Genomic DNA, 24,929 nt, shown 5'->3' with positions numbered 1-24,929 from the left:
CACTCTGCTCCGATCCCGGTCTGTTTCACTCTGCTCCGATCCCGATCTGTTTCACTCTGCTCCGATCCTGCTCTGTTTCAATCTGCTCCGATCTCGGTCCGTTTCACTCTGCTCCGATCCCGGTCCGTTTCACTCTGCTCCGATCTCGGTCTGTTTCGCTCTGCTCCGATACCGGTCTGTTTCACTCTGCTCCGATCTCGATCTGTTTCACTCTGCTCCGATCCCGGTCCGTTTCACTCTGCTCTGATCACGGTCTGTTTCTCTCTGCTCCGATCTCGGTCTGTTTCACTCTGCTCCGATCCCGGTCAGTTTCACTCTGCTCCGATCTCAGTCTGTTTCACTCTGCTCCGATACCGGTCTGTTTCACTCTGCTCCGATCTCGATCTGTTTCACTCTGCTCCGATCCCGGTCTGTTTCACTCTGCTCCGATCCCGATCTGTTTCACTCTGCTCCGATCCCGGTCTGTTTCACTCTGCTCCGATCCCCGTCTGTTTCACTCTGCTCCGATCCCGGTCTGTTTCAATCTGCTCCGATCTCGGTCCGTTTCACTCTGCTCCGATCCCAGTCCGTTTCACTCTGCTCCGATCTCGGTCTGTTTCACTCTGCTCCGATACCGGTCTGTTTCACTCTGCTCCGATCTCGATCTGTTTCACTCTGCTCCGATCCCGGTCCGTTTCACTCTGCTCTGATCACGGTCTGTTTCACTCTGCTCCGATTTCGGTCTGTTTCTCTTTGCTCCAATCCCGGTCTGTTTCACTCTGCTCCGATCCCGGTCTGTTTCACTCTGCTCCGATCCCGGTCTGTTTCACTCTGCTCCGATTTCGGTCTGTTTCACTCTGCTCCGATCCCGGTCTGTTTCATTCTGCTCCGATCCCGATCTGTTTCTCTCTGCACCGATCCCGGTCTGTTTCACTCTGCTCCGATCCCGATCTGTTTCACTCTGCTCCGATCCCGGTCTGTTTCACTCTGCTCCGATCCCGGTCTGTTTCAATCTGCTCCGATCTCGGTCTGTTTCACTCTGCTCCGATCCCGGTCAGTTTCACTCTGCTCCGATCTCAGTCTGTTTCACTCTGCTCCGATACCGGTCTGTTTCACTCTGCTCCGATCCCGGTCTGTTTCAATCTGCTCCGATCTCGGTCTGTTTCACTTTGCTCCTATCCCGGTCTGTTTCAATCTGCTCCGATTTCGGTCTGTTTCACTCTGCTCCTATCCCGGTCTGTTTCACTCTGCTCCGATCCCGGTCAGTTTCACTCTGCTCCGATCTCAGTCCGTTTCACTTTGCTCCAATCCCGGTCTGTTTCACTCTGCTCCGATCTCGGTCTGTTTCACTCTGCTCCGATACCGGTCTGTTTCACTCTGCTCCGATCTCGGTGTGTTTCACTCTGCTCCGATTTCGGTCAGTTTCTCTTTGCTCCAATCCCGGTCTGTTTCACTCTGCTCCGATCCCGGTCTGTTTCACTCTGCTCCGATCCCGGTCTGTTTCAATCTGCTCCGATCTCGGTCTGTTTCACTCTGCTCCGATACCGGTCTGTTTCACTCTGCTCCGATCTCGATCTGTTTCACTCTGCTCCGATCCTGGTCTGTTTCACTCTGCTCCGATCCCGGTCTGTTTCACTCTGCTCCGATCCCGATCTGTTTCACTCTGCTCCGATCCTGCTCTGTTTCAATCTGCTCCGATCTCGGTCCGTTTCACTCTGCTCCGATCCCGGTCCGTTTCACTCTGCTCCGATCCCGATCTGTTTCGCTCTGCTCCGATACCGGTCTGTTTCACTCTGCTCCGATCTCGATCTGTTTCACTCTGCTCCGATCCCGGTCCGTTTCACTCTGCTCTGATCACGGTCTGTTTCACTCTGCTCCGATCTCGGTCTGTTTCACTCTGCTCCGATCCCGGTCAGTTTCACTCTGCTCCGATCTCAGTCTGTTTCACTCTGCTCCGATACCGGTCTGTTTCACTCTGCTCCGATCTCGATCTGTTTCACTCTGCTCCGATCCCGGTCTGTTTCACTCTGCTCCGATCCCGATCTGTTTCACTCTGCTCCGATCCCGGTCTGTTTCACTCTGCTCCGATCCCGGTCTGTTTCACTCTGCTCCGATCCCGGTCTGTTTCAATCTGCTCCGATCTCGGTCCGTTTCACTCTGCTCCGATCCCGGTCCGTTTCACTCTGCTCCGATCTCGGTCTGTTTCACTCTGCTCCGATACCGGTCTGTTTCACTCTGCTCCGATCTCGATCTGTTTCACTCTGCTCCGATCCCGGTCCGTTTCACTCTGCTCTGATCACGGTCTGTTTCACTCTGCTCCGATTTCGGTCTGTTTCTCTTTGCTCCAATCCCGGTCTGTTTCACTCTGCTCCGATCCCGGTCTGTTTCACTCTGCTCCGATCCCGGTCTGTTTCACTCTGCTCCGATTTCGGTCTGTTTCACTCTGCTCCGATCCCGGTCTGTTTCATTCTGCTCCGATCCCGATCTGTTTCTCTCTGCACCGATCCCGGTCTGTTTCACTCTGCTCCGATCCCGATCTGTTTCACTCTGCTCCGATCCCGGTCTGTTTCACTCTGCTCCGATCCCGGTCTGTTTCAATCTGCTCCGATCTCGGTCTGTTTCACTCTGCTCCGATCCCGGTCTGTTTCAATCTGCTCCGATCTCGGTCTGTTTCACTCTGCTCCTATCCCGGTCTGTTTCAATCTGCTCCAATCTCGGTCTGTTTCACTCTGCTCCTATCCCGGTCTGTTTCACTCTGCTCCGATCCCGGTCCGTTTCACTCTGCTCCGATCTCAGTCCGTTTCACTTTGCTCCAATCCCGGTCTGTTTCACTCTGCTCCGATCTCGGTCTGTTTCACTCTGCTCCGATACCGGTCTGTTTCACTCTGCTCCGATCTCGGTCTGTTTCAATCTGCTCCGATCTCGGTCTGTTTCACTCTGCTCCTATCCCGGTCTGTTTCACTCTGCTCCGATCCCGGTCCGTTTCACTCTGCTCCGATCTCAGTCCGTTTCACTTTGCTCCAATCCCGGTCTGTTTCACTCTGCTCCGATCTCGGTCTGTTTCACTCTGCTCCGATACCGGTCTGTTTCACTCTGCTCCGATCTCGGTGTGTTTCACTCTGCTCCGATTTCGGTCTGTTTCTCTTTGCTCCAATCCCGGTCTGTTTCACTCTGCTCCGATCCCGGTCTGTTTCACTCTGCTCCGATCCCGGTCTGTTTCAATCTGCTCCGATCTCGGTCTGTTTCACTCTGCTCCGATACCGGTCTGTTTCACTCTGCTCCGATCTCGATCTGTTTCACTCTGCTCCGATCCTGCTCTGTTTCAATCTGCTCCGATCTCGGTCCGTTTCACTCTGCTCCGATCCCGGTCCGTTTCACTCTGCTCCGATCTCGGTCTGTTTCGCTCTGCTCCGATACCGGTCTGTTTCACTCTGCTCCGATCTCGATCTGTTTCACTCTGCTCCGATCCCGGTCCGTTTCACTCTGCTCTGATCACGGTCTGTTTCACTCTGCTCCGATCTCGGTCTGTTTCACTCTGCTCCGATCCCGGTCAGTTTCACTCTGTTCCGATCTCAGTCTGTTTCACTCTGCTCCGATACCGGTCTGTTTCACTCTGCTCCGATCTCGATCTGTTTCACTCTGCTCCGATCCCGGTCTGTTTCACTCTGCTCCGATCCCGATCTGTTTCACTCTGCTCCGATCCCGGTCTGTTTCACTCTGCTCCGATCCCGGTCTGTTTCACTCTGCTCTGATCCCGGTCTGTTTCATTCTGCTCCGATTTCGGTCTGTTTCACTCTGCTCCGATCTCGGTCTGTTTCACTCTGCTCTGATTTCGGTCTGTTTTACTCTGCTCCGATCTCGGTCTGTTTCACTCTGCTCTTATTTCGGTCTGTTTCACTCTGCTCTGATTTCGGTCTGTTTCACTCTGCTCCGATTTCGGTCTGTTTCACTCTGCTCCGATCTCGGTCTGTTTCATTCTGCTCCGATCCCGGTCTGTTTCATTCTGCTCCGATTTCGGTCTGTTTCACTCTGCTCCGATCTCGGTCTGTTTCACTCTGCTCCGATCTCGGTCTGTTTCATTCTGCTCCCGATCTCGGTCTGTTTCACTCTGCTCCGATCTCGGTCTGTTTCATTCTGCTCCGACCTCGGTCTGTTTCACTCTGCTCCGATTTTGGTCTGTTTCACTCTGCTGTGATTTCGGTCTGTTTCATTCTGCTCCGATTTCGGTCAGTTTCACTCTGCTCCGATCTCGGTCTGTTTCACTCTGCTCCGATCTCGGTCTGTTTCATTCTGCTCCGATCTCGGTCTGTTTCACTCTGCTCCGATCTCGGTCTGTTTCATTCTGCTCCGATCTCGGTCTGTTTCACTCTGCTCCGATCTCGGTCTGTTTCACTCTGCTCTGATTTCGGTCTGTTTCACTCTGCTCCGATCTCGGTCTGTTTCACTCTGCTCCGATCCCGGTCTGTTTCACTCTGCTCCGATCTCGGTCTGTTTCACTCTGCTCCGATCTCGGTCTGTTTCACTCTGCTCCGATCTCGGTCTGTTTCACTCTGCTCCGATCCCGGTCTGTTTCAATCTGCTCCGATCCCGGTCTGTTTCACTCTGCTCCGATCCCGATCTGTTTCACACTGCTCCGATTCCGGTCTGTTTCACTTTGCTCCGATCTCGATCTGTTTCACTCTGCTCCGATCCCGGTCTGTTTCACTCTGCTCCGATCCCGGTCTGTTTCACTCTGCTCCGATCCCGGTCCGTTTCACTCTGCTCCGATCTCGGTCTGTTTCACTCTGCTCCGATCCCGGTCTGTTTCACTCTGCTCTGATCCCGGTCTGTTTCACTCTGCTCCGATCTCAGTCCGTTTCACTTTGCTCCAATCCCGGTCTGTTTCACTCTGCTCCGATCTCGGACTGTTTCACTCTGCTCCGATACCGGTCTGTTTCACTCTGCTGCGATCACGTTCTGTTTCACTCTGCTCCGATCCCGGTCTGTTTCACTCTGCTCCGATTTCGGTCTGTTTCTCTTTGCTCCAATCCCGGTCTGTTTCACTCTGCTCCGATCCCGGTCTGTTTCACTCTGCTCCGATCCCGGTCGGTTTCACTCTGCTCCGATCCCGGTCTGTTTCACTCTGCTCCGATCACGGTCTGTTTCACTCTGCTCCGATTTCGGTCTTTTTCACTCTGCTCCGATCCCGGTCTGTTTCACTCTGCTCCGATCCCCATCTGTTTCACCCTGCTCCGATACCGATCTGTTTCAGTCTGCTCCGATCCCGATCTGTTTCACTCTGCTCCGATCCCGGTCTGTTTCACTCTGCTTCAATCCCGGTCTGTTTCACTCTGCTCCGATCTCAGTCCGTTTCACTCTGCTACGATCCTGGTCTGTTTCACTCTGCTCCCATCCCGGTCTGTTTCACTCTGCTTCGATCCTGGTCTGTTTCACTCTGCTCCCATCCCGGTCTGTTCAACTCTGCTCCGATCTCGGTCTGTTTCACTCTGCTCCGATCCTGATCTGTTTCACTCTGCTCCGATCTCGGTCTGTTTCACACTGCTCCGATTTCGGTCTGTTTCACTCTGCTCCGATCCCGGTCTGTTTCACTCTGCTCCGATCTCGGTCTGTTTCTCTCTGCTCCGATCTCGGTCTGTTTCACTCTGCTCATATCCCGGTCTGTTTCACTATGTTCCGATCTCGGTCTGTTTCACTCTGCTCCGATCCCGGTCTGTTTCACACTGCTCCGATTTCGGTCTGTTTCCCTCTGTTCCGATTTCGGTCTGTTTCACTCTGCTCCGATCTCGGTCTGTTTCACTCTGCTCCGATCTCGGTCTGTTTCTCTCTGCTCCGATCCGGTCTGTTTCACTCTGCTCCGATCTCGGTCTGTTTTACTCTGCTCCGATCCCGGTCTGTTTCGCTCTGCTCCGATCTCGGTCTGTTTTACTCTGCTCCGATCCCGGTCTGTTTCACTCTGCTCCGATCCCGGTCTGTTTCATACTGCTCCGATTTCGGTCTGTTTCCCTCTGTTCCGATCTCTGTCTGTTTCACTCTGCTCCCATCCTGGTCTGTTTCACTCTGCTTCGATCCTGGTCTGTTTCACTCTGCTCCCATCCCGGTCTGTTTCACTCTGCTCCGATCTCGGTCTGTTTCACTCTGCTCCGATCTCGGTCTGTTTCACACTGCTCCGATTTCGGTCTGTTTCACTCTGCTCCGATCTCGGTCTGTTTCACTCTGCTCCGATCCCGGTCTGTTTCACTCTGCTCCGATCTCGGTCTGTTTTACTCTGCTCTGATTTCGGTCTGTTTCACTCTGCTCCGATTACGGTCTGTTTCACTCTGCTCCGATCTCGGTCTGTTTCACTCTGCTCTGATTTCGGTCTGTTTCACTCTGCTCTGATTTCGGTCTGTTTCACTCTGCTCCGATATCGGTCTGTTTCACTCTGCTTCGATCCCGGTCTGTTTCACTCTGCTCCGATCTCGGTCTGTTTCACTCTGCTCTGATCTCGGTCAGTTTCACTCTGCTCCGATCCCGGTCTGTTTCACTCAGCTCCGATCCCGATCTGTTTCATTCTGCTCCGATATCGGTCTGTTTCACTCTGCTCCGATCTCGGTCTGTTTCACTCTGCTCCGATCTCGGTGTGTTTCACTCTGTTCCGATTTCGGTCTGTTTCTCTCTGCTCCAATCCCGGTCTGTTTCACTCTGCTCCGATCCCGGTCTGTTTCACTCTGCTCCGATCCCGGTCTGTTTCACTCTGCTCCGATCACGGTCTGTTTCACTCTGCTCCGATTTCGTCTGTTTCTCTTTGCTCCGATCCCGGTCTGTTTCACTCTGCTCAGATCCCGGTCTGTTTCACTCTGCTCCGATCCCGGTCTGTTTCACTCTGCTCCGATTTCGGTCTGTTTCACTTTGCTCCAATCCCGGTCTGTTTCACTCTGCTCCGATCCCGGTCTGTTTCACTCTGCTCCGATCCCGGTCTGTTTCATTCTGCTCCGATATCGGTCTGTTTCACTCTGCTCTGATCTCGGTCTGTTTCACTCTGCTCCGATCCCGGTCTGTTTCACTCAGCTCCGATCCCGATCTGTTTCATTCTGCTCCGATATCGGTCTGTTTCACTCTGCTCCGATCTCGGTCTGTTTCACTCTGCTCCGATCTCGGTCTGTTTTACTCTGCTCCGATCCCGGTCTGTTTCACTCTGCTCCGATCTCGGTCTGTTTCACTCTGCTCCGATCCCGGTCTGTTTCACACTGCTCCGATTTCGGTCTGTTTCCCTCTGTTCTGATCTCGGTCTGTTTCACTCTGCTCCATTCCCGGTCTGTTTCACTCTGCTCCGATCCCGGTCTGTTTCACACTGCTCTGAATTCGGTCTATTTCACTCTGCTCCGATCTCGGTCTATTTCACACTGCTCTGATTTCGGTCTGTTTCACTCTGCTCCGATCTCGGTCTGTTTCACTCTGCTCCGATCCCGGTCTGTTTCACACTGCTCTGATTTCGGTCTGTTTCTCTCTGCTCCGATCTCGGTCTGTTTCACTCTGCTCTGATTTCGGTCTGTTTCTCTATGTTCCGATCTCGGTCTATTTCACTCTGCTCCGATCACGGTTTGTTTCACTCTGCTCATATCCCGGTCTGTTTCACTCTGCTCCGATCTCGGTCTGTTTCACTCTGCTCCGATCCCGGTCTGTTTCACACTGCTCCGATTTCGGTCTGTTTCCCTCTGTTCCGATTTCGGTCTGTTTCACTCTGCTCCGATCTCGGTCTGTTTCACTCTGCTCCGATCTCGGTCTGTTTCTCTCTGCTCCGATCCCGGTCTGTTTCACTCTGCTCCGATCTCGGTCTGTTTTACTCTGCTCCGATCCCGGTCTGTTTCGCTCTGCTCCGATCTCGGTCTGTTTCCCTCTGTTCCGATCTCGGTCTGTTTCACTCTGCTCCCATCCCGGTCTGTTTCACTCTGCTTCGATCCTGGTCTGTTTCACTCTGCTCCCATCCCAGTCTGTTTCACTCTGCTTCGATCCTGGTCTGTTTCACTCTGCTCCCATCCCGGTCTGTTTCACTCTGCTCCGATCTCGGTCTGTTTCACTCTGCTCCGATCTCGGTCTGTTTCACACTGCTCCGATTTCGGTCTGTTTCACTCTGCTCCGATCTCGGTCTGTTTCACTCTGCTCCGATCCCGGTCTGTTTCACTCTGCTCCGATCTCGGTCTGTTTCACTCTGCTCCGATCTCGGTCTGTTTCACTCTGCTCCGATTACGGTCTGTTTCACTCTGCTCCGATCTCAGTCTGTTTCACTCTGCTCTGATTTCGGTCTGTTTCACTCTGCTCTGATTTCGGTCTGTTTCACTCTGCTCCGATATCGGTCTGTTTCACTCTGCTTCGATCCCGGTCTGTTTCACTCTGCTCCGATCTCGGTCTGTTTCACTCTGCTCTGATCTCGGTCTGTTTCACTCTGCTCCGATCCCGGTCTGTTTCACTCAGCTCCGATCCCGATCTGTTTCATTCTGCTCCGATATCGGTCTGTTTCACTCTGCTCCGATCTCGGTCTGTTTCACTCTGCTCCGATCTCGGTCTGTTTTACTCTGCTCCGATCCCGGTCTGTTTCACTCTGCTCCGATCTCGGTCTGTTTCACTCTGCTCCGATCCCGGTCTGTTTCACACTGCTCCGATTTCGGTCTGTTTCCCCCTGTTCCGATCTCGGTCTGTTTCACTCTGCTCCGATCCCGGTCTGTTTCACTCTGCTCCGATCTCGGTCTGTTTCATTCTGCTCCGATCTCGGTCTGTTTCACTCTGCTCCGATCTCGGTCTGTTTCACTCTGCTCCGATTTCGGTCTGTTTCACTCTGCTCCGATCTCGGTCTGTTTCACTCTGCTCCGATCCCGGTCTGTTTCACTCTGCTCCGATCTCGGTCTGTTTCACTCTGCTCCGATCTCGGTCTGTTTCACTCTGCTCCGATCTCGGTCTGTTTCACTCTGCTCGGATTTCGGTCTGTTTCACTCTGCTCCGATTTCGGTCTGTTTCACTCTGCTCCGATCTCGGTCTGTTTCACTCTGCTCCGATCTCGGTGTGTTTCACTCTGCTCCGATCCCAGTCTGTTTCACTCTGCTCCGATCCCGGTCTGTTTCACTCTGCTCCGATCCCGGTCTGTTTCACTCTGCTCCGATCCCGGTCTGTTTCACTCTGCTCCGATCCCGGTCTGTTTCACTCTGCTCCGATCTCGGTCTGTTTCACTCTGCTCCGATCTCGGTCTGTTTCACTCTGCTCCGATCTCGGTCTGTTTCACTCTGCTCTGATTTCGGTCTGTTTCACTCTGCTCCGATCTCGGTCTGTTTCACTCTGCTCCGATCTCGGTCTGTTTCACTCTGCTCCGATCCCAGTCTGTTTCACTCTGCTCCGATCCCGGTCTGTTTCACTCTGCTCCGATCCCGGTCTGTTTCACTCTGCTCCGATCTCGGTCTGTTTCACTCTGCTCCCATCCCGGTCTGTTTCACTCTGCTCCGATCACGGTCTGTTTCATTCTGCTCCGATCTCGGTCTGTTTCATTCTGCTCCGATCTCGGTCTGTTTCACTCTGCTCCGATCCCGGTCTGTTTCACTCTGCTGTGATTTCGGTCTGTTTCACTCAGCTCCGATCTCGGTCTGTTCCACTCTGCTCCGATCTCGGTCTGTTTCACTCTGCTCCGATCTCGGACTGTTTCACTCTGCTCCGATCTCGGTCTGTTTCACTCTGCTGTGATCTCGGTCTGTTTCACTCTGCTCCGATCTCGGACTGTTTCACTCTGTTCTGATCCCGGTCTGTTTCACTCTGCTCCGATCTCGGTCTGTTTCACTCTGCTCTGATTTCGGTCTGTTTCATTCTGCTCCGATTTCGGTCTGTTTCACTCTGCTCCGATCCCGGTCTGTTTCACTCTGCTCCGATCCCGATCTGTTTCACTCTGCTCCGATCCCGGTCTGTTTCACTCTGCTCCGATCTCGGTCTGTTTCACTCTGCTCCGATCTCGGTCTGTTTCACTCTGCTCCGATCCCGGTCTGTTTCACTCTGCTCCGATCTCGGTCTGTTTCACTCTGCTCCGATCTCGGTCTGTTTCACTCTGCTCCGATCTCGGTCTGTTTCACTCTGCTCCGATCCCGGTCTGTTTCACTCTGCTCCGATTTCGGTCTGTTTCACTCTGCACCGATCCCGGTCTGTTTCATTCTGCTCCGATCTCGGTCTGTTTCACTCTGCTCCGATCTCGGTCTGTTTCATTCTGCTCCGATCTCGGTCTGTTTCACTCTGCTCCGATCTCGGTCTGTTTCACTCTGCTCCGATCCCGGTCTGTTTCACTCTGCTCCGATCTCGGTCTGTTTCACTCTGCTCCGATTTCGGTCTGTTTCACTCTGCTCCGATCCCGGTCTGTTTCATTCTGCTCCGATCTCGGTCTGTTTCACTCCGCTCCGATCTCGGTCTGTTTCATTCTGCTCCGATCTCGGTCTGTTTCACTCTGCTCCGATTTCGGTCTGTTTTACTCTGCTGTGATTTCGGTCTGTTTCATTCTGCTCCGATTTCGGTCTGTTTCACTCTGCTCCGATCTCGGTCTGTTTCACTCTGCTCCGATCTCGTTCTGTTTCATTCTGCTCCAATCTCGGTCTGTTTCACTCTGCTCCGATCTCGGTCTGTTTCATTCTGCTCCGATCTCGGTCTGTTTCACTCTGCTCCGATCTCGGTCTGTTTCACTCTGCTCCGATTTCGGTCTTTTTCACTCTGCTCCGATCTCGGTCTGTTTCACTCTGCTCCGATCCCGGTCTGTTTCACTCTGCTCCGATCTCGGTCTGTTTCACTCTGCTCCGATCTCGGTCTGTTTCACTCTGCTCCGATCTCGGTCTGTTTCACTCTGCTCTGATTTCGGTCTGTTTCTCTCTGCTCCGATTTCGGTCTGTTTCACTCTGCTCCGATCTCGGTCTGTTTCACTCTGCTCCGATCTCGGTGTGTTTCACTCTGCTCCGATCCCGGTCTGTTTCACTCTGCTCCGATCCCGGTCTGTTTCACTCTGCTCCGATCCCGGTCTGTTTCACTCTGCTCCGATCCCGGTCTGTTTCACTCTGCTCCGATCTCGGTCTGTTTCACTCTGCTCCGATCTCGGTCTGTTTCACTCTGCTCCGATCTCGGTCTGTTTCACTCTGCTCTGATTTCGGTCTGTTTCACTCTGCTCCGATCTCGGTCTGTTTCACTCTGCTCCGATCTCGGTCTGTTTCACTCTGCTCCGATCCCAGTCTGTTTCACTCTGCTCCGATCCCGGTCTGTTTCACTCTGCTCCGATCCCGGTCTGTTTCACTCTGCTCCGATCTCGGTCTGTTTCACTCTGCTCCCATCCCGCTCTGTTTCACTCTGCTCCGATCACGGTCTGTTTCATTCTGCTCCGATCTCGGTCTGTTGCATTCTGCTCCGATCTCGGTCTGTTTCACTCTGCTCCGATCCCGGTCTGTTTCACTCTGCTGTGATTTCGGTCTGTTTCACTCTGCTCCGATCTCGGTCTGTTCCACTCTGCTCCGATCTCGGTCTGTTTCACTCTGCTCCGATCTCGGTCTGTTTCACTCTGCTCCGATCTCGGTCTGTTTCACTCTGCTCCGATCCCGGTCTGTTTCACTCTGCTCCGATCTCGGTCTGTTTCATTCTGCTCCGATCTCGGTCTGTTTCACTCTGCTCCGATCTCGGTCTGTTTCACTCTGCTCCGATCCCGGTCTGTTTCACTCTGCTCCGATCTCGGTCTGTTTCACTCTGCTCCGATTTCGGTCTGTTTCACTCTGCACCGATCCCGGTCTGTTTCATTCTGCTCCGATCTCGGTCTGTTTCACTCTGCTCCGATCTCGGTCTGTTTCATTCTGCTCCGATCTCGGTCTGTTTCACTCTGCTCCGATCTCGGTCTGTTTCACTCTGCTCCGATCCCGGTCTGTTTCACTCTGCTCCGATCTCGGTCTGTTTCACTCTGCTCCGATTTCGGTCTGTTTCACTCTGCTCCGATCCCGGTCTGTTTCATTCTGCTCCGATCTCGGTCTGTTTCACTCTGCTCCGATTTCGGTCTGTTTTACTCTGCTGTGATTTCGGTCTGTTTCATTCTGCTCCGATTTCGGTCTGTTTCACTCTGCTCCGATCTCGGTCTGTTTCACTCTGCTCCGATCTCGTTCTGTTTCATTCTGCTCCGATCTCGGTCTGTTTCACTCTGCTCCGATCTCGGTCTGTTTCATTCTGCTCCGATCTCGGTCTGTTTCACTCTGCTCCGATCTCGGTCTGTTTCACTCTGCTCCGATTTCGGTCTGTTTCACTCTGCTCCGATCTCGGTCTGTTTCACTCTGCTCCGATCCCGGTCTGTTTCACTCTGCTCCGATCTCGGTCTGTTTCACTCTGCTCCGATCTCGGTCTGTTTCACTCTGCTCCGATCTCGGTCTGTTTCACTCTGCTCTGATTTCGGTCTGTTTCTCTCTGCTCCGATTTCGGTCTGTTTCACTCTGCTCCGATCTCGGTCTGTTTCACTCTGCTCCGATCTCGGTGTGTTTCACTCTGCTCCGATCCCAGTCTGTTTCACTCTGCTCCGATCCCGGTCTGTTTCACTCTGCTCCGATCCCGGTCTGTTTCACTCTGCTCCGATCCCGGTCTGTTTCACTCTGCTCCGATCCCGGTCTGTTTCACTCTGCTCCGATCTCGGTCTGTTTCACTCTGCTCCGATCTCGGTCTGTTTCACTCTGCTCCGATCTCGGTCTGTTTCACTCTGCTCTGATTTCGGTCTGTTTCACTCTGCTCCGATCTCGGTCTGTTTCACTCTGCTCCGATCCCGGTCTGTTTCACTCTGCTCCGATCCCGGTCTGTTTCACTCTGCTCCGATCCCGGTCTGTTTCACTCTGCTCCGATCTCGGTCTGTTTCACTCTGCTCCCATCCCGGTCTGTTTCACTCTGCTCCGATCACGGTCTGTTTCATTCTGCTCCGATCTCGGTCTGTTGCATTCTGCTCCGATCTCGGTCTGTTTCACTCTGCTCCGATCCCGGTCTGTTTCACTCTGCTGTGATTTCGGTCTGTTTCACTCTGCTCCGATCTCGGTCTGTTCCACTCTGCTCCGATCTCGGTCTGTTTCACTCTGCTCCGATCTCGGACTGTTTCACTCTGCTCCGATCTCGGTCTGTTTCACTCTGCTGTGATCTCGGTCTGTTTCATTCTGCTCCGATCTCGGTCTGTTTCACTCTGCTTCGATCCCGGTCTGTTTCACTCTGCTCCGATCTCGGTCTGTTTCACTCTGCTCTGATCTCGGTCTGTTTCACTCTGCTCCGATCCCGGTCTGTTTCACTCAGCTCCGATCCCGATCTGTTTCATTCTGCTCCGATATCGGTCTGTTTCACTCTGCTCCGATCTCGGTCTGTTTCACTCTGCTCCGATCTCGGTCTGTTTTACTCTGCTCCGATCCCGGTCTGTTTCACTCTGCTCCGATCTCGGTCTGTTTCACTCTGCTCCGATCCCGGTCTGTTTCACACTGCTCCGATTTCGGTCTGTTTCCCCCTGTTCCGATCTCGGTCTGTTTCACTCTGCTCCGATCCCGGTCTTTCACTCTGCTCCGATCCCGGTCTGTTTCACACTGCTCTGATTTCGGTCTATTTCACTCTGCTCCGATCCCGGTCTGTTTCACACTGCTCTGATTTCGGTCTGTTTCACTCTGCTCCGATCTCGGTCTGTTTCACTCTGCTCCGATCCCGGTCTGTTTCACACTGCTCTGATTTCGGTCTGTTTCTCTCTGCTCCGATCTCGGTCTGTTTCACTCTGCTCCCATCCCGGTCTGTTTCACTCTGCTTCGATCCTGGTCTGTTTCACTCTGCTCCCATCCCAGTCTGTTTCACTCTGCTTCGATCCTGGTCTGTTTCACTCTGCTCCCATCCCGGTCTGTTTCACTCTGCTCCGATCTCGGTCTGTTTCACTCTGCTCCGATCCCGATCTGTTTCACTCTGCTCCGATCTCGGTCTGTTTCACACTGCTCCGATTTCGGTCTGTTTCACTCTGCTCCGATCTCGGTCTGTTTCACTCTGCTCCGATCCCGGTCTGTTTCACTCTGCTCCGATCTCGGTCTGTTTCACTCTGCTCTGATTTCGGTCTGTTTCACTCTGCTCCGATTACGGTCTGTTTCACTCTGCTCCGATCTCGGTCTGTTTCACTCTGCTCTGATTTCGGTCTGTTTCACTCTGCTCTGATTTCGGTCTGTCTCACTCTGCTCCGATATCGGTCTGTTTCACTCTGCTTCGATCCCGGTCTGTTTCACTCTGCTCCGATCTCGGTCTGTTTCACTCTGCTCTGATCTCGGTCTGTCTCACTCTGCTCCGATCCCGGTCTGTTTCACTCAGCTCCGATCCCGATCTGTTTCATTCTGCTCCGATATCGGTCTGTTTCACTCTGCTCCGATCTCGGTCTGTTTCACTCTGCTCCGATCTCGGTCCGTTTTACTCTGCTCCGATCCCGGTCTGTTTCACTCTGCTCCGATCTCGGTCTGTTTCACTCTGCTCCGATCCCGGTCTGTTTCACACTGCTCCGATTTCGGTCTGTTTCCCCCTGTTCCGATCTCGGTCTGTTTCACTCTGCTCCGATCCCGGTCTGTTTCACTCTGCTCCGATCCCGGTCTGTTTCACACTGCTCTGATTTCGGTCTATTTCACTCTGCTCCGATCCCGGTCTGTTTCACACTGCTCTGATTTCGGTCTGTTTCACTCTGCTCCGATCCCGGTCTGTTTCACACTGCTCCGATTTCGGTCTGTTTCCCCCTGTTCCGATCTCGGTCTGTTTCACTCTGCTCCGATCCCGGTCTGTTTCACTCTGCTCCGATCCCGGTCTGTTTCACACTGCTCTGATTTCGGTCTATTTCACTCTGCTCCGATCCCGGTCTGTTTCACACTGCTCTGATTTCGGTCTGTTTCACTCTGCTCCGATCTCGGTCTGTTTCACTCTGCTCCGATCCCGGTCTGTTTCACACTGCTCTGATTTCGGTCTGTTTCTCTCTGCTCCGATCTCGGTCTGTTTCACTCTGCTCCCATCCCGGTCTGTTTCACTCTGCTTCGATCCTGGTCTGTTTCACTCTGCTCCCATCCCAGTCTGTTTCACTCTGCTTCGATCCTGGTCTGTTTCACTCTGCTCCCATCCCGGTCTGTTTCACTCTGCTCCGATCTCGGTCTGTTTCACTCTGCTCCGATCCCGATCTGTTTCACTCTGCTCCGATCTCGGTCTGTTTCACACTGCTCCGATTTCGGTCTGTTTCACTCTGCTCCGATCTCGGTCTGTTTCACTCTGCTCCGATCCCGGTCTGTTTCATTCTGCTCCGATCTCGGTCTGTTTCACTCTGCTCCGATCTCGGTCTGTTTCATTCTGCTCCGATCTCGGTCTGTTTCACTCTGCTCCGATCTCGGTCTGTTTCACTCTGCTCCGATTTCGGTCTGTTTCACTCTGCTCCGATCTCGGTCTGTTTCACTCTGCTCCGATCCCGGTCTGTTTCACTCTGCTCCGATCTCGGTCTGTTTCACTCTGCTCCGATCTCGGTCTGTTTCACTCTGCTCCGATCTCGGTCTGTTTCACTCTGCTCTGATTTCGGTCTGTTTCACTCTGCTCCGATTTCGGTCTGTTTCACTCTGCTCCGATCTCGGTCTGTTTCACTCTGCTCCGATCTCGGTGTGTTTCACTCTGCTCCGATCCCAGTCTGTTTCACTCTGCTCCGATCCCGGTCTGTTTCACTCTGCTCCGATCCCGGTCTGTTTCACTCTGCTCCGATCCCGGTCTGTTTCACTCTGCTCCGATCTCGGTCTGTTTCACTCTGCTCCGATCTCGGTCTGTTTCACTCTGCTCCGATCTCGGTCTGTTTCACTCTGCTCTGATTTCGGTCTGTTTCACTCTGCTCCGATCTCGGTCTGTTTCACTCTGCTCCGATCTCGGTCTGTTTCACTCTGCTCCGATCCCAGTCTGTTTCACTCTGCTCCGATCCCGGTCTGTTTCACTCTGCTCCGATCCCGGTCTGTTTCACTCTGCTCCGATCTCGGTCTGTTTCACTCTGCTCCCATCCCGGTCTGTTTCACTCTGCTCCGATCACGGTCTGTTTCATTCTGCTCCGATCTCGGTCTGTTTCATTCTGCTCCGATCTCGGTCTGTTTCACTCTGCTCCGATCCCGGTCTGTTTCACTCTGCTGTGATTTCGGTCTGTTTCACTCTGCTCCGATCTCGGTCTGTTCCACTCTGCTCCGATCTCGGTCTGTTTCACTCTGCTCCGATCTCGGACTGTTTCACTCTGCTCCGATCTCGGTCTGTTTCACTCTGCTGTGATCTCGGTCTGTTTCACTCTGCTCCGATCTCGGACTGTTTCACTCTGTTCTGATCCCGGTCTGTTTCACTCTGCTCCGATCTCGGTCTGTTTCACTCTGCTCTGATTTCGGTCTGTTTCATTCTGCTCCGATTTCGGTCTGTTTCACTCTGCTCCGATCCCGGTCTGTTTCACTCTGCTCCGATCCCGATCTGTTTCACTCTGCTCCGATCCCGGTCTGTTTCACTCTGCTCCGATCTCGGTCTGTTTCACTCTGCTCCGATCTCGGTCTGTTTCACTCTGCTCCGATCCCGGTCTGTTTCACTCTGCTCCGATCTCGGTCTGTTTCACTCTGCTCCGATCTCGGTCTGTTTCACTCTGCTCCGATCTCGGTCTGTTTCACTCTGCTCCGATCCCGGTCTGTTTCACTCTGCTCCGATTTCGGTCTGTTTCACTCTGCACCGATCCCGGTCTGTTTCATTCAGCTCCGATCTCGGTCTGTTTCACTCTGCTCCGATCTCGGTGTGTTTCATTCTGCTCCGATCTCGGTCTGTTTCACTCTGCTCCGATCTCGGTCTGTTTCACTCTGCTCCGATCCCGGTCTGTTTCACTCTGCTCCGATCTCGGTCTGTTTCACTCTGCTCCGATTTCGGTCTGTTTCACTCTGCTCCGATCCCGGTCTGTTTCATTCTGCTCCGATCTCGGTCTGTTTCACTCCGCTCCGATCTCGGTCTGTTTCATTCTGCTCCGATCTCGGTCTGTTTCACTCTGCTCCGATTTCGGTCTGTTTTACTCTGCTGTGATTTCGGTCTGTTTCATTCTGCTCCGATTTCGGTCTGTTTCACTCTGCTCCGATCTCGGTCTGTTTCACTCTGCTCCGATCTCGTTCTGTTTCATTCTGCTCCAATCTCGGTCTGTTTCACTCTGCTCCGATCTCGGTCTGTTTCATTCTGCTCCGATCTCGGTCTGTTTCACTCTGCTCCGATCTCGGTCTGTTTCACTCTGCTCCGATTTCGGTCTTTTTCACTCTGCTCCGATCTCGGTCTGTTTCACTCTGCTCCGATCCCGGTCTGTTTCACTCTGCTCCGATCTCGGTCTGTTTCACTCTGCTCCGATCTCGGTCTGTTTCACTCTGCTCCGATCTCGGTCTGTTTCACTCTGCTCTGATTTCGGTCTGTTTCTCTCTGCTCCGATTTCGGTCTGTTTCACTCTGCTCCGATCTCGGTCTGTTTCACTCTGCTCCGATCTCGGTGTGTTTCACTCTGCTCCGATCCCAGTCTGTTTCACTCTGCTCCGATCCCGGTCTGTTTCACTCTGCTCCGATCCCGGTCTGTTTCACTCTGCTCCGATCCCGGTCTGTTTCACTCTGCTCCGATCTCGGTCTGTTTCACTCTGCTCCGATCTCGGTCTGTTTCACTCTGCTCCGATCTCGGTCTGTTTCACTCTGCTCTGATTTCGGTCTGTTTCACTCTGCTCCGATCTCGGTCTGTTTCACTCTGCTCCGATCTCGGTCTGTTTCACTCTGCTCCGATCCCAGTCTGTTTCACTCTGCTCCGATCCCGGTCTGTTTCACTCTGCTCCGATCCCGGTCTGTTTCACTCTGCTCCGATCTCGGTCTGTTTCACTCTGCTCCCATCCCGCTCTGTTTCACTCTGCTCCGATCACGGTCTGTTTCATTCTGCTCCGATCTCGGTCTGTTGCATTCTGCTCCGATCTCGGTCTGTTTCACTCTGCTCCGATCCCGGTCTGTTTCACTCTGCTGTGATTTCGGTCTGTTTCACTCTGCTCCGATCTCGGTCTGTTCCACTCTGCTCCGATCTCGGTCTGTTTCACTCTGCTCCGATCTCGGTCTGTTTCACTCTGCTCCGATCTCGGTCTGTTTCACTCTGCTCCGATCCCGGTCTGTTTCACTCTGCTCCGATCTCGGTCTGTTTCATTCTGCTCCGATCTCGGTCTGTTTCACTCTGCTCCGATCTCGGTCTGTTTCACTCTGCTCCGATCCCGGTCTGTTTCACTCTGCTCCGATCTCGGTCTGTTTCACTCTGCTCCGATTTCGGTCTGTTTCACTCTGCACCGATCCCGGTCTGTTTCATTCTGCTCCGATCTCGGTCTGTTTCACTCTGCTCCGATCTCGGTCTGTTTCATTCTGCTCCGATCTCGGTCTGTTTCACTCTGCTCCGATCTCGGTCTGTTTCACTCTGCTCCGATCCCGGTCTGTTTCACTCTGCTCCGATCTCGGTCTGTTTCACTCTGCTCCGATTTCGGTCTGTTTCACTCTGCTCCGATCCCGGTCTGTTTCATTCTGCTCCGATCTCGGTCTGTTTCACTCTGCTCCGATTTCGGTCTGTTTTACTCTGCTGTGATTTCGGTCTGTTTCATTCTGCTCCGATTTCGGTCTGTTTCACTCTGCTCCGATCTCGGTCTGTTTCACTCTGCTCCGATCTCGTTCTGTTTCATTCTGCTCCAATCTCGGTCTGTTTCACTCTGCTCCGATCTCGGTCTGTTTCATTCTGCTCCGATCTCGGTCTGTTTCACTCTGCTCCGATCTCGGTCTGTTTCACTCTGCTCCGATTTCGGTCTGTTTCACTCTGCTCCGTTCTCGGTCTGTTTCACTCTGCTCCGATCCCGGTCTGTTTCACTCTGCTCCGATCTCGGTCTGTTTCACTCTGCTCCGATCTCGGTCTGTTTCACTCTGCTCCGATCTCGGTCTGTTTCACTCTGCTCTGATTTCGGTCTGTTTCTCTCTGCTCCGATTTCGGTCTGTTTCACTCTGCTCCGATCTCGGTCTGTTTCACTCTGCTCCGATCTCGGTGTGTTTCACTCTGCTCCGATCCCAGTCTGTTTCACTCTGCTCCGATCCCGGTCTGTTTCACTCTGCTCCGATCCCGGTCTGTTTCACTCTGCTCCGATCCCGGTCTGTTTCACTCTGCTCCGATCCCGGTCTGTTTCACTCTGCTCCGATCTCGGTCTGTTTCACTCTGCTCCGATCTCGGTCTGTTTCACTCTGCTCCGATCTCGGTCTGTTTCACTCTGCTCTGATTTCGGTCTGTTTCACTCTGCTCCGATCTCGGTCTGTTTCACTCTGCTCCGATCCCGGTCTGTTTCACTCTGCTCCGATCCCGGTCTGTTTCACTCTGCTCCGATCCCGGTCTGTTTCACTCTGCTCCGATCTCGGTCTGTTTCACTCTGCTCCCATCCCGGTCTGTTTCACTCTGCTCCGATCACGGTCTGTTTCATTCTGCTCCGATCTCGGTCTGTTGCATTCTGCTCCGATCTCGGTCTGTTTCACTCTGCTCCGATCCCGGTCTGTTTCACTCTGCTGTGATTTCGGTCTGTTTCACTCTGCTCCGATCTCGGTCTGTTCCACTCTGCTCCGATCTCGGTCTGTTTCACTCTGCTCCGATCTCGGACTGTTTCACTCTGCTCCGATCTCGGTCTGTTTCACTCTGCTGTGATCTCGGTCTGTTTCATTCTGCTCCGATCTCGGTCTGTTTCACTCTGCTCTGATTTCGGTCTGTTTCTCTCTGCTCCGATTTCGGTCTGTTTCACTCTGCTCCGATCTCGGTCTTTTTCACTCTGCTCCGATCTCGGTGTGTTTCACTCTGCTCCGATCCCAGTCTGTTTCACTCTGCTCCGATCCCGGTCTGTTTCACTCTGCTCCGATCCCGGTCTGTTTCACTCTGCTCCGATCCCGGTCTGTTTCACTCTGCTCCGATCCCGGTCTGTTTCACTCTGCTCCGATCTCGGTCTGTTTCACTCTGCTCCGATCTCGGTCTGTTTCACTCTGCTCCGATCTCGGTCTGTTTCACTCTGCTCTGATTTCGGTCTGTTTCACTCTGCTCCGATCTCGGTCTGTTTCACTCTGCTCCGATCTCGGTCTGTTTCACTCTGCTGTGACCTCGGTCTGTTTCATTCTGGTCCGATCTCGGACTGTTTCACTCTGTTCTGATCCCGGTCTGTTTCACTCTGCTCCGATCTCGGTCTGTTTCACTCTGCTCTGATTTCGGTCTGTTTCATTCTGCTCCGATTTCGGTCTGTTTCACTCTGCTCTGATCCCGGTCTGTTTCACACTGCTCCGATCCCGATCTGTTTCACTCTGCTCCGATCCCGGTCTGTTTCACTATGCTCCGATCTCGGTCTGTTTCACTCTGCTCCGATCTCGGTCTGTTTCACTCTGCTCCGATCCCGGTCTGTTTCACTCTGCTCCGATCTCGGTCTGTTTCATTCTGCTCCGATCTCGGTCTGTTTCACTCTGCTCCGATCTCGGTCTGTTTCACTCTGCTCCGATCCCGGTCTGTTTCATTCTGCTCCGATCTCGGTCTGTTTCACTCTGCTCCGATTTCGGTCTGTTTCACTCTGCTCCGATCCCGGTCTGTTTCACTCTGCTCCGATCTCGGTCTGTTTCACTCTGCTCCGATCCCGGTCTGTTTCACTCTGCTCCGATCCCGGTCTGTTTCAATCTGCTCCGATCCCGGTCTGTTTCACTCTGCTCCGATCCCGGTCTGTTTCAATCTGCTCCGATCCCGGTCTGTTTCATTCTGCTCCGATCTCGGTCTGTTTCAATCTGCTCCGATCTCGGTCTGTTTCATTCTGCTCCGATCCCGGTCTGTATCACTCTGCTGTGATTTCGGTCTGTTTCACTCTGCTCCGATCCTGGTCTGTTTCATTCTGCTCCGTTCCCGGTCTGTATCACTCTGCTGTGATTTCGGTCTGTTTCACTCTGCTCCGATCCTGGTCTGTTTCACTCTGCTCCGATCTCGGTCTGTTTCACTCTGCTCCGATCCTGGTCTGTTTCACTCTGCCCCGATCCTGGTCTGTTTCACTCTGCTCCGATCCTGGTCTGTTTCACTCTGCTCCGATCCTGGTCTGTTTCACGCTGCTCCGATCCTGGTCTGTTTCACTCTGCTCCAATCTCGGTCTGTTTCACTCTGCTCCGATCCCGGTCTGTTTCACTCTGCTCCGATCTCGGTCTGTTTCACTCTGCTCCGATCCTGGTCTGTTTCACTCTGCTCCGATCCTGGACTGTTTCACTCTGCTCCGATCCCGGTCTCTTTCACTCTGCTCCGATCCCGGTCTGTTTCACTCTGCTCCGATCCTGGTCTGTTTCACTCTGCTCCGATCCTGGACTGTTTCACTCTGCTCCGATCTCGGTCTGTTTCACTCTGCTCCGATTTCGGTCTGTTTCACTCTGCACCGATCCCGGTCTGTTTCATTCTGCTCCGATCTCGGTCTGTTTCACTCTGCTCCGATCTCGGTCTGTTTCATTCTGCTCCGATCTCGGTCTGTTTCACTCTGCTCCGATCTCGGTCTGTTTCACTCTGCTCCGATCTCGGTCTGTTTCACTCTGCTCCGATCTCGGTCTGTTTCACTCTGCTCCGATTTCGGTCTGTTTCACTCTGCTCCGATCTCGGTCTGTTTCACTCTGCTCCGATCCCGGTCTGTTTCACTCTGCTCCGATCTCGGTCTGTTTCACTCTGCTCCGATCTCGGTCTGTTTCACTCTGCTCCGATCTCGGTCTGTTTCACTCTGCTCTGATTTCGGTCTGTTTCTCTCTGCTCCGATTTCGGTCTGTTTCACTCTGCTCCGATCCCGGTCTGTTTCACTCTGCTCCGATCCCGGTCTGTTTCAATCTGCTCCGATCCCGGTCTGTTTCATTCTGCTCCGATCTCGGTCTGTTTCAATCTGCTCCGATCTCGGTCTGTTTCATTCTGCTCCGATCCCGGTCTGTATCACTCTGCTGTGATTTCGGTCTGTTTCACTCTGCTCCGATCCTGGTCTGTTTCATTCTGCTCCGTTCCCGGTCTGTATCACTCTGCTGTGATTTCGGTCTGTTTCACTCTGCTCCGATCCTGGTCTGTTTCACTCTGCTCCGATCTCGGTCTGTTTCACTCTGCTCCGATCTCGGTCTGTTTCACTCTGCTCCGATCCTGGTCTGTTTCACTCTGCCCCGATCCTGGTCTGTTTCACTCTGCTCCGATCCTGGTCTGTTTCACTCTGCTCCGATCCTGGTCTGTTTCACTCTGCTCCGATCCTGGTCTGTTTCACTCTGCTCCAATCTCGGTCTGTTTCACTCTGCTCCGATCCCGGTCTGTTTCACTCTGCTCCGATCTCGGTCTGTTTCACTCTGCTCCGATCCTGGTCTGTTTCACTCTGCTCCGATCCTGGTCTGTTTCACTCTGCTCCGATCCCGGTCTGTTTCACTCTGCTCCGATCCCGGTCTGTTTCACTCTGCTCCGATCCTGGACTGTTTCACTCTGCTCCGATCTCGGTCTGTTTCACTCTGCTCCGATTTCGGTCTGTTTCACTCTGCACCGATCCCGGTCTGTTTCATTCTGCTCCGATCTCGGTCTGTTTCACTCTGCTCCGATCTCGGTCTGTTTCATTCTGCTCCGATCTCGGTCTGTTTCAATCTGCACCGATCTCGGTCTGTTTCACTCTGCTCCGATCCCGGTCTGTTTCACTCTGCTCCGATCTCGGTCTGTTTCACTCTGCTCCGATTTCGGTCTGTTTCACTCTGCTCCGATCCCGGTCTGTTTCATTCTGCTCCGATCTCGGTCTGTTTCACTCCGCTCCGATCTCGGTCTGTTTCATTCTGCTCCGATCTCGGTCTGTTTCACTCTGCTCTGATTTCGGTCTGTTTTACTCTGCTGTGATTTCGGTCTGTTTCATTCTGCTCCGATTTCGGTCTGTTTCACTCTGCTCCGATCTCGGTCTGTTTCACTCTGCTCCGATCTCGTTCTGTTTCATTCTGCTCCAATCTCGGTCTGTTTCACTCTGCTCCGATCTCGGTCTGTTTCATTCTGCTCCGATCTCGGTCTGTTTCACTCTGCTCCGATCTCGGTCTGTTTCACTCTGCTCCGATTTCGGTCTGTTTCACTCTGCTCCGATCTCGGTCTGTTTCACTCTGCTCCGATCCCGGTCTGTTTCACTCTGCTCCGATCTCGGTCTGTTTCACTCTGCTCCGATCTCGGTCTGTTTCACTCTGCTCCGATCTCGGTCTGTTTCACTCTGCTCTGATTTCGGTCTGTTTCTCTCTGCTCCGATTTCGGTCTGTTTCACTCTGCTCCGATCTCGGTCTGTTTCACTCTGCTCCGATCTCGGTGTGTTTCACTCTGCTCCGATCCCAGTCTGTTTCACTCTGCTCCGATCCCGGTCTGTTTCACTCTGCTCCGATCCCGGTCTGTTTCACTCTGCTCCGTTCCCGGTCTGTTTCACTCTGCTCCGATCCCGGTCTGTTTCACTCTGCTCCGATCTCGGTCTGTTTCACTCTGCTCCGATCTCGGTCTGTTTCACTCTGCTCCGATCTCGGTCTGTTTCACTCTGCTCTGATTTCGGTCTGTTTCACTCTGCTCCGATCTCGGTCTGTTTCACTCTGCTCCGATCTCGGTCTGTTTCACTCTGCTCCGATCCCAGTCTGTTTCACTCTGCTCCGATCCCGGTCTGTTTCACTCTGCTCCGATCCCGGTCTGTTTCACTCTGCTCCGATCTCGGTCTGTTTCACTCTGCTCCCATCCCGGTCTGTTTCACTCTGCTCCGATCACGGTCTGTTTCATTCTGCTCCGATCTCGGTCTGTTGCATTCTGCTCCGATCTCGGTCTGTTTCACTCTGCTCCGATCCCGGTCTGTTTCACTCTGCTGTGATTTCGGTCTGTTTCACTCTGCTCCGATCTCGGTCTGTTCCACTCTGCTCCGATCTCGGTCTGTTTCACTCTGCTCCGATCTCGGACTGTTTCACTCTGCTCCGATCTCGGTCTGTTTCACTCTGCTGTGATCTCGGTCTGTTTCATTCTGCTCCGATCTCGGACTGTTTCACTCTGTTCTGATCCCGGTCTGTTTCACTCTGCTCCGATCTCGGTCTGTTTCACTCTGCTCTGATTTCGGTCTGTTTCATTCTGCTCCGATTTCGGTCTGTTTCACTCTGCTCTGATCCCGGTCTGTTTCACTCTGCTCCGATCCCGATCTGTTTCACTCTGCTCCGATCCCGGTCTGTTTCACTCTGCTCCGATCTCGGTCTGTTTCACTCTGCTCCGATCTCGGTCTGTTTCACTCTGCTCCGATCCCGGTCTGTTTCACTCTGCTCCGATCTCGGTCTGTTTCATTCTGCTCCGATCTCGGTCTGTTTCACTCTGCTCCGATCTCGGTCTGTTTCACTCTGCTCCGATCCCGGTCTGTTTCACTCTGCTCCGATCTCGGTCTGTTTCACTCTGCTCCGATTTCGGTCTGTTTCACTCTGCTCCGACCCCGGTCTGTTTCACTCTGCTCCGATCCCGGTCTGTTTCACTCTGCTCCGATCCCGGTCTGTTTCAATCTGCTCCGATCCCGGTCTGTTTCACTCTGCTCCGATCCCGGTCTGTTTCAATCTGCTCCGATCCCGGTCTGTTTCATTCTGCTCCGATCTCGGTCTGTTTCAATCTGCTCCGATCTCGGTCTGTTTCATTCTGCTCCGATCCCGGTCTGTATCACTCTGCTGTGATTTCGGTCTGTTTCACTCTGCTCCGATCCTGGTCTGTTTCATTCTGTTCCGTTCCCGGTCTGTATCACTCTGCTGTGATTTCGGTCTGTTTCACTCTGCTCCGATCCTGGTCTGTTTCACTCTGCTCCGATCTCGGTCTGTTTCACTCTGCTCCGATCTCGGTCTGTTTCACTCTGCTCCGATCCTGGTCTGTTTCACTCTGCCCCGATCCTGGTCTGT

Source organism: Heterodontus francisci, chromosome 26, assembly GCF_036365525.1.
Source record: "Heterodontus francisci isolate sHetFra1 chromosome 26, sHetFra1.hap1, whole genome shotgun sequence".
Lineage (NCBI taxonomy): Eukaryota > Metazoa > Chordata > Chondrichthyes > Heterodontiformes > Heterodontidae > Heterodontus > Heterodontus francisci.
This window is presented reverse-complemented; position numbering follows the sequence as displayed.